This window comes from Desmodus rotundus, chromosome 4 (genome assembly GCF_022682495.2).
Source record: "Desmodus rotundus isolate HL8 chromosome 4, HLdesRot8A.1, whole genome shotgun sequence".
NCBI classification, from domain to species: Eukaryota; Metazoa; Chordata; class Mammalia; order Chiroptera; family Phyllostomidae; genus Desmodus; species Desmodus rotundus.
In genome coordinates, this window is record NC_071390.1 from 133,358,346 (window position 1) to 133,369,992 (window position 11,647).

General features: G+C 36.6%; 1 long non-coding RNA gene across 1 annotated transcript; it reads right to left on the reverse strand.

Annotated features, from left to right (window-relative positions):
- Positions 1 to 3,470: 3,470 nt before the first annotated feature.
- LOC123478631 (uncharacterized) lies at positions 3,471 to 10,833 on the reverse strand. The gene is made up of 3 exons (XR_006653900.2): positions 10,711 to 10,833; positions 9,203 to 9,288; positions 3,471 to 4,264 (listed from the first exon to the last, which is right to left on the reverse strand). It is a non-coding gene; the product is annotated as an uncharacterized lncRNA (long non-coding RNA).
- Positions 10,834 to 11,647: the final 814 nt, after the last annotated feature.

Consider the following 11,647-nt stretch of genomic DNA (forward strand, 5'->3'; position numbering starts at 1 on the left):
TTTTATTTGTTTATGAATTAACTCTTCTTCCAATAATATCATAAGCTCAAACTGAGAATCTATTTCTTTTACTCATCAGCACTTAAACAATTGCTCGCACAAGGTAGTTGCTCCATAAATGTCAACTACAATTTTCTCTAGTCCAACTTCCTCACTTTACAGATGAGAAACTGGAGCTCCTGAACATGAGCACCAAACCCCTAGTACAGAGCTCTTTTTACCCCACAACACTACCTCTTAAACTTTGAAGTATGAATTATGTATTTTCAGAGTAACTTTAAGTAGAGGTAGGAATGATAATAACTAATTATAAAATACAAATATGGTAAGACAAATCCATGACAAATATGACATGGAATTAAAAACAGCTTTGCCCTAGATCGGCAACTTTCAACTGGTGTGCTGCAAAAATTTTTAAAACATGTAACACCTGACTCCTTAGTCAGGGGCACTGACCTGTTTTCCCGTAGATTGTCAAATAAAAAAATGACGATAGTCATCCAATGTAAAGGAATCAAAATTACACCTCTTTTTTTTGTCACATTGAAAATATATTTGGGGTGCTGAAGAATTTTTGTAATTAGTTTAAGTGTGCCATGAGATTTAAAAAAGCTGAAAACTGCTGCCATAGATAAATGCTAACAAAAAAACTTTAAATTGCCAGCTGAGTGTGATCACATAGATGTGATTAAAGAAGTGGCAGGTGATTCCTCAGCTTTTAAATTGGATCACCACTGTGATCAGTTCCAACACAGAACGTGGGGTGGTGGGAGGAAAAAAACAGAGAGTTATGACACTTCAAAGGAAAGAAAAAGTTTGAAATATTTTTTGGTTTTTTTCCATTATCATTTATCTCCCTTTTACCTTCTTCCACCTCCACGCACCCCCCTCCCCACTGCAATCACAACAGTGGTGCCCAGGTCCATGAGTCCTTTTTCTTTTTAGCTCAATCCACCCCCAACCCCACCCCCAGAGCTGTCAGCCTGCTCTCTGTCTATAAGTCTGTTTTGCTTGTTAGTTCAGTTTGTTCATTAGATTCCACATATGAGTAAAATCAAGTGGTATTTGTTTTCTCTGACTGGCGTATTTCACATAGCATAATGCTCTTCAGGTCCATCCATGCTGTCAGAAGGGTAAAATTTTCTTCTTTTTTATGGCCAAGTAGTATTCCATTGTGTAAATGTACCACCGTTGTTTTATCCACTCATCTACCGATGGACAGTTGGGCTGCTTCCAAATCTTGACTAATGTAAATAATGTTGCACTGAACATAAGCATGCTTATATTCTTTTGAATCAGTGTTCAGGTCTCTTCAGATAAATTCACAGAAGTGGAACTGCTGGATCATAAGGCAGTTCCATTTTTAATTTTTTGAGGTAACTCAATACTGTTTTCCACAATGGCTGCACCAGTCTGCATTCCCACCAACAGTGCAAAAGGGTCCCCTTCCTCCACATCCTTCACAGCACTTGTTGTTTGTTACCTTATTGATGACAGCCATTCTGACAGGTGTGAGGTGATATCCCATTGTGGTTTTAATTTGCATTTTCCTGATGATTAGTGACACTGAGCCCCACTGACAGTCTAGCATTCATATATACACGTAACTAACCACACAACTGATAACAGCCAATAACTCATAATTTGTACATTAATGTAAGTCAAAGTGAGGAAAATGATTAAGGAGCTAGGTTATATATTCCTAGTTTGGAGGCTTTATCTTTTCTTATTTGCAAACTATTGAAAAGTCGCCTCTTTCTAGTGCTTTTGAGAGGAAAAATAAACATACATTTCCCATGTAACCTCCAGTTATTTTGTTATTAAAATGTGTCCCATGCCACCCTTAAATATACAAATCCCATGCTCACTAGAATATACCATCAAGTCTGCATCAAAAGCAAAGGGCTCATATTAACATAGAATAAGTATGTGTTCCACAGTAGTTATTATATATAGTTAGAATATTATCAAACATTTTATCTGTTACAATTTAGATGTTGTTAATAAACCTCACGACAATAAAAATAGGACACTTCTGCACATTGGCAAGCAAACCAATATGGGAAATAGAGTAGAAAACATATTTTTAAATTGGATCTTTAAAGGTATAAAATATGTCATTTTAAAATATACGTAGTTTCAACAATGTAAAATAAAACTAGAGGAGACAAGAGAGATCCTTCACGTTGGTTTAAGGAAAAGGAAATTATCAGAATTATTAAGTAACTAAAAGTGAAAGAACTCCTCAACCAATGCTTCTGCAGAAGACTTTTTAAACTGTTAATAACCAAAGAAAATAGGGAGGGGGGTATATTGCTCTTCAAAGCTGCGCTGTTCCACCTCACCTAATTCGACCTTCTGTTCCCTGTTAGTCTCAAGCCCTGAGTGAATTCTCCCTCCAGCTTCTCTCTTGTCCCTCTGCATTACATTCCCCACAGCTAGGTTGGGTCTAGTTCTTTTTGTAGATGAAGAAAAATATACCAAGTGAAAGGTACTGCTACCACTTCATTTGTTTTATAAAACGCTCTCGTTCTAAGATTTTCCTCTAAACTTCTCTTAAAGAAAGAGAAATCCTTAGAATAACAAGGGATCACTCTTTCACCAGGAGTAGGAATGGAAAGAAATAATAACCCAAGAGAGAAAAAGTGATTTAAAAAAAAACCTGCCTATAGCGGTGTTTGGAGAAAAATTATGTAAATATTTATGCAAAGACAGCTTTGCAGAACACATCGAGCTGCCTCGGAACTGCTTGTTCCAGTGCACACAGGCAGCCTCACAGTTGGATCAACAGCCTGAAAAGCAGATGTGCCAATTTCCTGTATTTGATTATGATGATTCCTAATTATGCCAAAGCTGTGGCAATGTCCTTCCCTAGAATGACTCTTAATTTTGTTTTGCTAAACCACACACACAACCTGTTTTGGACGCGTAATTCATTGTCACGTTAAGTCTACGAAACACTCATTCGTTTGCGTAATAGTTCTGAGGACAATGGCTCACGTGGATGCCGTTTTCTTTTTAAAGCTGGCATTCTCAAGCACGTAGGGGAAAAAGGAAAGAAAATATGCATAGTGACGGAGCCATGCTGTTTAACACCAGTGAGGCTTAGGCTTTTCGACCACGGGTCTGCAAATGAAAAGATACTATTATATGGTTGATCCTGAGAGGGCAGTTTTCTGGCTTTACTTGTGTTCACAATTACAGTGTCCTTATCAACAAAAAACTCGGCACCATTAATAATTAGACAGGGACTGTAAGCCATAGCAAAATGATAATACCTACACCAGACATCAACATTAACAAACAGCTTGGCCACTAAAGTGCTTAAACCTAATTGTATGATAGTTTGAGAGGGGAAAGTAAAATACAATTGATTCAATAGTCACAGAAGCTTCCATTTGATATTTGAACTTCTCTGGCACATACACCTAAAGAAACATTTGCTAATCTGGACTTTAATAGAAACACTCGGATATTTAATAGAAACACAAATTGATATTTGCAATTCTGACCCCACAATTGATACTCATACTCAGTCACTTTATAATTTAAATTGTGTTTTCACTTATAATCCTTTATTTATATTGCATAACAATACTGAGGTCAATATTGTTATTATCCTTATTTATATTGTAGAAGTCAGTACAGAGAGGTTAAATCATGTGTTTAAAGTATGCAGTAGAACAAGTACTTAAACTACAACTTGTACATAAATAAAAATTATTTATTAAGTACACATTTATTAACTAGGCTTTACTCTGATGAAAAACAGTGACGTAGGTAAAGCATGAGTTTGGTCCCTTCCCATCTCAAACTTCTAACACACCATAACTGTGTCTCTCACCCTCTAGGAATCTAGTGGCTTCCTGCTTCTCTCTGTATGAGGAACCAACACCAGCTCCTCTACCTCAGGTTCTGGACCTTTCTCTCCGGGTTTCTCTCAATTTCTACTTACTTTCCTCTTTACAAACCTAATTCAGGCTCACTCACTATGAAAACACTTTGGTGACTTGATTGCGATTTGCACGGCAACATAAGCTTGAAGAAGAGAGTCGTTGTCTGTTTTCTTCATTCTGCTTTTCCAGTAGGACCCTGAGTCGCACTGGGAACACTATAGGTCTCAGTAAATATTTGTTAAACGAATACAGTTGTAGTCCATCCTTAAACTCATAAAGGAGCTAGCTAACTGTTTTAATTTGGATTCCCCATAAGCAGAGCGTCAGACAAGGACTTAGATTGTGGTAGTTTATATGGAACATGATCCCTGGAAGCAGAAACAAGGGAGTAGGGTTAATGATTAGGGAAGGAGAAAGAGGTTCCATAATGAAGGATGCTTTCTAGGTGATAGTTGCTGAACACACCACTCTGTGGTGGCCCCAACCTCTTTACTATGTACAGCACAGTTATAGAACTCTCCACTCGAGAAATAGGAGGCTGGAGCACTTATCTGCTGGCTCTACTGATTGAGGGCCACCCTGGGAACATTAATACACCCCTATTTCCAAGAAGCACAAGTAAGTTTCCACAGCTTTAGAGAAGGTCCTGAGGAGAAAAGTAGGAAGACACAGGATAGGGATGCTATCAACATGAGGGTGTTGGAGCTTCCACATAACTAAATGCGGTAGCAACAGCTAAAATTAGTGGGCAGAGAGGGCGTGGTACAAAGAACCAAAGCATTTGTTCTACCAACACAAAAGAAAATAAAGAGATATGTATTCTTCTAATTTCAGAAACTAGAAGAATTTCTGGAATTTTGAAAAATCATGAAGACGACCATGTTCTGATGACTGTATTTTATATTAATTAAATATCTCAAACACTGCAACTTCTTTCAGTTATCCAACAAAGTTGAAAGTCACCTAGAAAGCAGTTCAAACTTAAAAAATGCTACAAGTTGAATAATAAGATTCTTAAACCATAAGCTCAAAGAGAAAACAGAATTCCAGATCATTACTGTTAAATTCACTTCCACCTGAAGACCAAACGAGCCCTTTTAGAAGGAATTCCCACCTATTTAAATATGAAAAAGATTGTTTCAGGCTGAAATATACACTCAGGACCAATGGCTTTACCAGATTTTAAGAAAACCATGGAGGCTTAAAGTAGATTTATATTGGCAAAGCAACCACTAGATACATAACTATTGATAAAGTTATCATTTCAATAGTTATAGGCACATAACTATTGAAATGATAAAGAGTAAGAGTATATCCCTGGGGCACAAGATAAATTATTTTCACAAAATAAAAGTAAATTTTGAGATATAATGGAAGAAGATAAGAGAAAAGGTAGACCGGTCATTTTTAAGAGAACTGTAAATTACCAACGCTACAATTTGAACTCTTGATCTCTGAACGGCAGATCGTTGTCATTGAAGATTTGGGACGGGTGGTGGGGTGAGGATTAGCGTATTGTTTTCAGAATACCAGAACAATGATGGCTGAAGGGAAAATAGGTATTTTGTTCCATCTTCAGTATCCCTGTCCCTGACTGAATTAAGGGTATAGAAGAATGTCTCTAAATGTGAGAAGCCCATGTAAAATCTCTCTGGAAAAATATACGATCTCTTAGGCCTCAAATCAGTGTTCCATATGCCATGTGGGATCTGCAATCCAAGTTAAAGAGGACTTGAGAAGAAAAATCAACCTGAGCAAAGCTACGAAAAACATGAGAAAATAAAAGAGAGCCACAGGGATGTCAACAGTAACGTTAAAATAACTGTGCTTGAAACATTAAAGAAAATAAAAATGATAACTAGTGAACTTGAAAGTGAGTCAGAGGAAAAGATTCAGAGAAACTATAGGGAGAGAAAAGTGTGGAAAACAGGGGAAAACATGTTAAAGACATGGAAGATTCACTAAAGAAAAATCTAACATGTATAACTGGAGAACCAAGAAGGCAGGAAGAAAGAGAATTGAGAAGGATGAATAGAAATGATAGAAGCCAAATAACTGCCACTTGGAATTCACCACATAGGGAAAATATCTTCCAAAAACTAAGAAGAAATAAAATGATTTTTAGATGAATATAAACAAGAATTTGTTGATTTCAGATGAACATTGGAGGAAATTCTGAAGTGTATTCTTCAAGCTGGGGAACTATGATCCCAAGTAGAAATTCAGAGATTCAAAATGATTATAAGAGAAAAAAATGGTAATTATGTGTACAATTACATGTAAATACTAATGTTTAAAAAATAATAATAATGTCTTGTAAACTTTAAAATTTCCTAAAAAATAAAATAAATGGCAACAATGCCATACAACTGGGAGAGGGATTAATGGAGCTAAAGTGTGCTAAGGTCTTTGTACCATCACAAAAAAGTAATAATAATACTAACTTACATTACTTTGAAAACTTAAGGATACATGCTTTAATCTCTACTTCAATTACTAATAGAATTGTAAAAAAATGTATGAGATAAAAAGGAAAAAAATAAGTGATTTGGAATTAATTGAAAGCACATACAAATATGGTAGATTTAAATTCAAATATATCAGTAATTGCATTAAATATGAGTGTCTTAAGTGTTCCAATTAAAAGACAAAGGCTGGTCATAGAGAAATTAAAAAAAAAAAACTCAGCCCTGGCTGCTGTGACTCAGTGGATTGAGCACAGGCCTGTGAACCAAAGGGTCGCTGGTTGGAGTCCCAGCCAGGGTACATGCCTGGGTTGTGGGCTAGGTCCCCAGTATGGGGCGTGTGAGAGGCAACCACACATTCATTTTTCTCTCCCTCTCTTTCTCCCACCCTTTCTCTAAAAATAAATAAATAAAATCTTTAAAAAAGAAAAAGAAAACACAAAATTCAATTTTTTTGCTGCTTATAAGAGAAACAAGCAAATAAAAGGATATAGATTAAAAACAAAAGCAATATACATATATAATGTTTCAAGAGGTATGTCTCTCAAATACATACACATATCTCAAACATTTGAGATGTGTATGTCTCAAATATATATATATTTACATATCATATGTATTATATATGACATATATATATATATATATATATCTCAAAACATTAACCAAAAGAAAACTGGAATAGCTGTATTAATATTAAGCTAAGTAGATTTTAAGGCAAAATCATTATAGAGCTAAAGAGCACATTTCTTAATGACAAAAGGCTCAATTTACCAGGAAGATGCAGCAATTCTAAACATGGAAAACAAAAATTGAGAGAACCTTTAGAAGAAATAGGTAAATCTACATGCATATTAGTATATCCGAGCATACTTCTCTCAGAAACTAATAGGATAAGCAGAAAACTTTAGTAAGGATATGGAAGATTTTATCAACATAGTTAACAAATACAAACTATTGGCATGTAACAGCAACTGCATGCAAACTCTATAAAATACACATTATTTTTGGATGCCCACGGGACTCTGACAAAAACTGACCATATGCTGGGTCGATCATTGAAATTGCGTACAAAGTATGTACAAAGTATAATCACAATGAAAATAAAGAAAAACCAATGTTAAAAAAATAAAAACATAGTTTTAAATAATCAAACGGTAAAAGAAAAATGACAATCTTGAAATTTTAAAAAAATTTTAAATGACTACAAGTAAAAATACTACCTGTATCAAAATTTGTGGAATACAGCTAACACTGAAATTATAACATTAAGTGATCATACAAAAGAAATCAAGGCTAAAATTCAATCATCTAAACATCTATTTCAATTTTTAAAAACATCCCAGAGAAAAAATAATACAATAAAACATAAGAAAAAATTAATGAAATGGAAAACAAACATGCATTAAGGAGGATCGATGAAGTCAAAAATTGGTTCTTTGAAAATAAGCCACAAATTAGGCAAACAGCAAAAAGTAGGAAACTGGGGGTAAATGTTTTATGGTTAAATGACCTGTAATGCTGACAAAAACAAAGATCTTTATCTTCACATTTTTATCCTTGACATTTAGTCCTCTTGTTTCTGGTCTAACCTCTATCTCTCCATCTCATTATTGCCTATGTAATAATGCAAATATGTGTTGAGCAAATGAAAAAACACTGTTGACATGTGGAAAACTTCTCTTGAGGGTATTCATAATTGGGATCCTTCGTAGTCAGTCACTGCACGTGCAAACCACTCCACATTGTCCAAGCTTGCTCAAGGATTCAGCGAAGTTTTCAATCCCCGCTCAGGTTACTGCTCTTGCAACGGATAGGCCTTAGTATAGGCCATGAAGTTTGATCTCAGACTCTTTTGCTGTAACCCATTTTGTTTCCACTTCCAGCTTAGAATTACGTATTGTCTTTGGCCTCTGAGTCTTAGGGAGACTAAAGTTTTTCATCTTTGCACTATATAAAACTATGGAGAGCTGACTTCGGTAGAAGCCACAGTCCTGCCATAACCACCTCCAATATAACTAGAGACTTCACTACCCCTGTAACCAAAATGGACAGATCTAGCAGGCCTAAAGTTCAGCAAGGACACAGTGGAACTCAAGAGCATGATTAATCAATAGACGCTGACAGACTACTTTATTCAGCACCAGCAGAAGAAACATTCTTCTCAAGCTCTCACAGAACAGTCACCAAGCTAGAGCACCTCCTAGGCCAGAGATCAAATTTAACAAATTTAAAAGAATAAAAATCAAACCAAAATATGAAATGCTTAGGTATAAATCTTATAAAATATATGCAAGATCTATATAAAGAATACTATACAATTCTGATGAATGAAATTAAAAAAAACTATACAAACAAGAAGACATTGTTAGGATGTCAGTTCTTCCCAAGGGAACCTATAGACTCAATACAATCCCACTCAAAATCCTTGCAAGTTATCTTATGGGTATCCACAAAGTATTTCTAAAGTTTATAGAGAGTCAAAAGACCCAGAATAGCCAACACAGTATTAAAAAAAAAAAAAAAAGGAGTTGGAGGACTGACACTACCTGACTTCAGTTGGTCCCAATCAGAATTAAAACTTACATATGCTGTACCAAGGGTCTTTATTTAGAGAAGCCCTGCCTGAGCCTAAAGCCAATCAGCAGAGAGAAGAGCAAAAAATGGGGAAGGCGGGGTGCGGGGAGGGGAACTGAGCTCCTTATGACATTAGTTGAGCCTTGGATTTGCAGTTATAGGAAATGATAATATGCTGGGAAGGGGGGTTGTTTTTTGTCTTTTGTTTAAGCTAGTTTAAGTTGGGTCTTCTATCATTAGCAACAGAGTCTTAAAGAGTCTTACCTGATAAGGCTTTTGTTTTGTCAACCTACTACTGAGGTCCTCCAGATACAGCAGCAAAAAAGACACTATTTTTGTTCCCAAGAGTCCTGGAGATACAATAGTAAAAAAAGACACTGTTTTTTTCCCCAAAATGTTTAGAACCTGGATGAAGAGATAAGTAAGTAAACACTGAGTGTGTTAAATACTGAGACAGAAAAAATTCAGGAAGCTAATTGGTATATGCAAATTATAGATAGCATCAGCTCTTTGGATCAAGTGAAAACTAGATTATCACCAAGATGATCGTGTAGATACGAAGTGGTAAAAATTGGCTGGAATTTAACACTTAAAACTTTGTGGAAAGGCTGGTTGGAACCTTGGGAGCATCAGTGACCCTGTACTGACTGGGATCCAGAACCTGAATTCCTCTCTGACAGGGTCATGCTAACAGAGAAACAAACCACTTACTAAGGGCCCTGGCCAATTTGGCACAACAGCTTCATGAAAGTGAATTTCAGGAAGATTAGCCTCCGGATAGTTTTCTCATTAGGTATACACAGTGTTCTCAAGTCTCTCAAGCAGAAGAAAAGAGAAAAAAGGGGGAGAGTTATATCAGTTTTATATTTTAATCTTAAACAAGCTCAAATCTTTCCCTTTAATATAGAACTAAAGAGAGTTTTAAAAAAAGATTTACAATAAAGCAGCAGGAATCAAAACAGTGTAGTGTTGGTAAAACAAAAAGACAAAGAGATCAATGGCCTACAAATAAACACATATAAAAAGAATCAAGTGACCTTTGACAAAGGAGAAAAGACAACTAAATGGAATAAAGGTAGTCTCTTTGCCAAAGGTGCTGAGACAACTAGACATCCACATGCTGAAAGAAAATACTTTCAAAAGACGTATCTGGTAAAGACCTGTTTCCCAAAATACACAAAGAAACCTTAAAACATGACACTAAGAAAATAAACAGAGTGATTGAAAAGTGGGCCAGTCCTGACTGGTGTGGATCAGTGGGTTGGGCATCGTCCTCTGAACTGAAAGGTCACCGATTTGATTCAAGGTCAGGGCACATGCCTGGGTTGCGGGCCAGATTCCCAGTTGGTGGTGTTTGAGAGGCAATTGATCGATGTTTCTCTCATACATCAATGTTTCTCTCCATCTCTATTTCTCTCCCTTCCCCTTTATCCAAAAATGAATAAAATCTTTTAAAAAAAGAAAAAGTAGGCCAAAGTTCTTAACAGTCACTTCACCAAAAAAATAAAAGAATATATATATACACACACACACAGATGGCAAGAAAGCATATGAAAAGATACTCATCATATGTCATCATGGAAATGCAAATTGAAAAAACAATGAGATATCACTTCACATCTACTAAAGTGGACAAAATTCAGAACACTAACACCACCAAATGCTAGCAAGGATGTGGAGCAACGGGAATTCATTAGGGCTGGGAATGAAAAATGGTACAACCAGTTTGGAAGACAGTTTTGTTATTTCTTACAAACTGAACATACTCTTACCATGAGATCCAGCAATAGCACTTCTTGGCACTCACTGAATCAAGCTGAAAACTATGTCCACACAAAAGCCTGCACGTAAATGTTTCCAGCAGCTTTATTCGTAATTGCTGAAACCTAGAAGAAACGAGTTGTCCTTCAGTAGGTGAATGGGTAAGTAAACTGTGGCACATCCAAGCAATGCAATATTATTCAGTGCTAAAACGAAATGAGCTATCAAGCCATGAAAAGATACGATAGAATCTAAAATGCACAATACTAAGTGAAAGAAGCCAATTTGAAAAGGTTACATACTGTATGATTTCAACAAAGACATTCTGGAATAGTCAAAACTACAACGACAATGAAAAGATCAGTGGTTGTGAGGGGTTGGGAAGGAAGGAGTGGATATAGGTGGCACACGGAGGACTTTTAGGGCAGTGAAAGTACTCTGAATGCTATCATGATGATGGATACATGCCATTATATATTCGTCCAAACCCATAGATTGTATAATACCAATGTCACCAGCAAAGGGGCCCTTGCCTCATTCCCCCAGCAGAAATCAGGAGAGGGGGCAAAACAGATTCAAGAGGTTATCTAGAAGAGGTTTACTGAAAACAAGGTAGAGGGAAAGGAGAAAGGGGGGAGCTTGATGCACCAAGGGAGCACACACTAAGACAGCATGGTTCCTTCCCCCCTCCAGCTGCTGCTGGGGTCTGGCTTATACAGGGCTGGGTTCTTCATGCAGGTGCACAGTGGAGTTCCCTGCCTTCCGGGAGCTCTTTGCTTTCCAGGTTCCTGTGGTTGGCTGGTATCCACCCACCCCCAGGCTCAGAGCTCTTTGGGGAGTGCCTGAAGAGAAACTTTAAACTTATCTAGAAGAGGCTTAAAATAAATAATTGAAGAGTATTCCCATCCTTTTAAGAAAGGCTCCCCCTGTCTCACCAAGACTGAATCT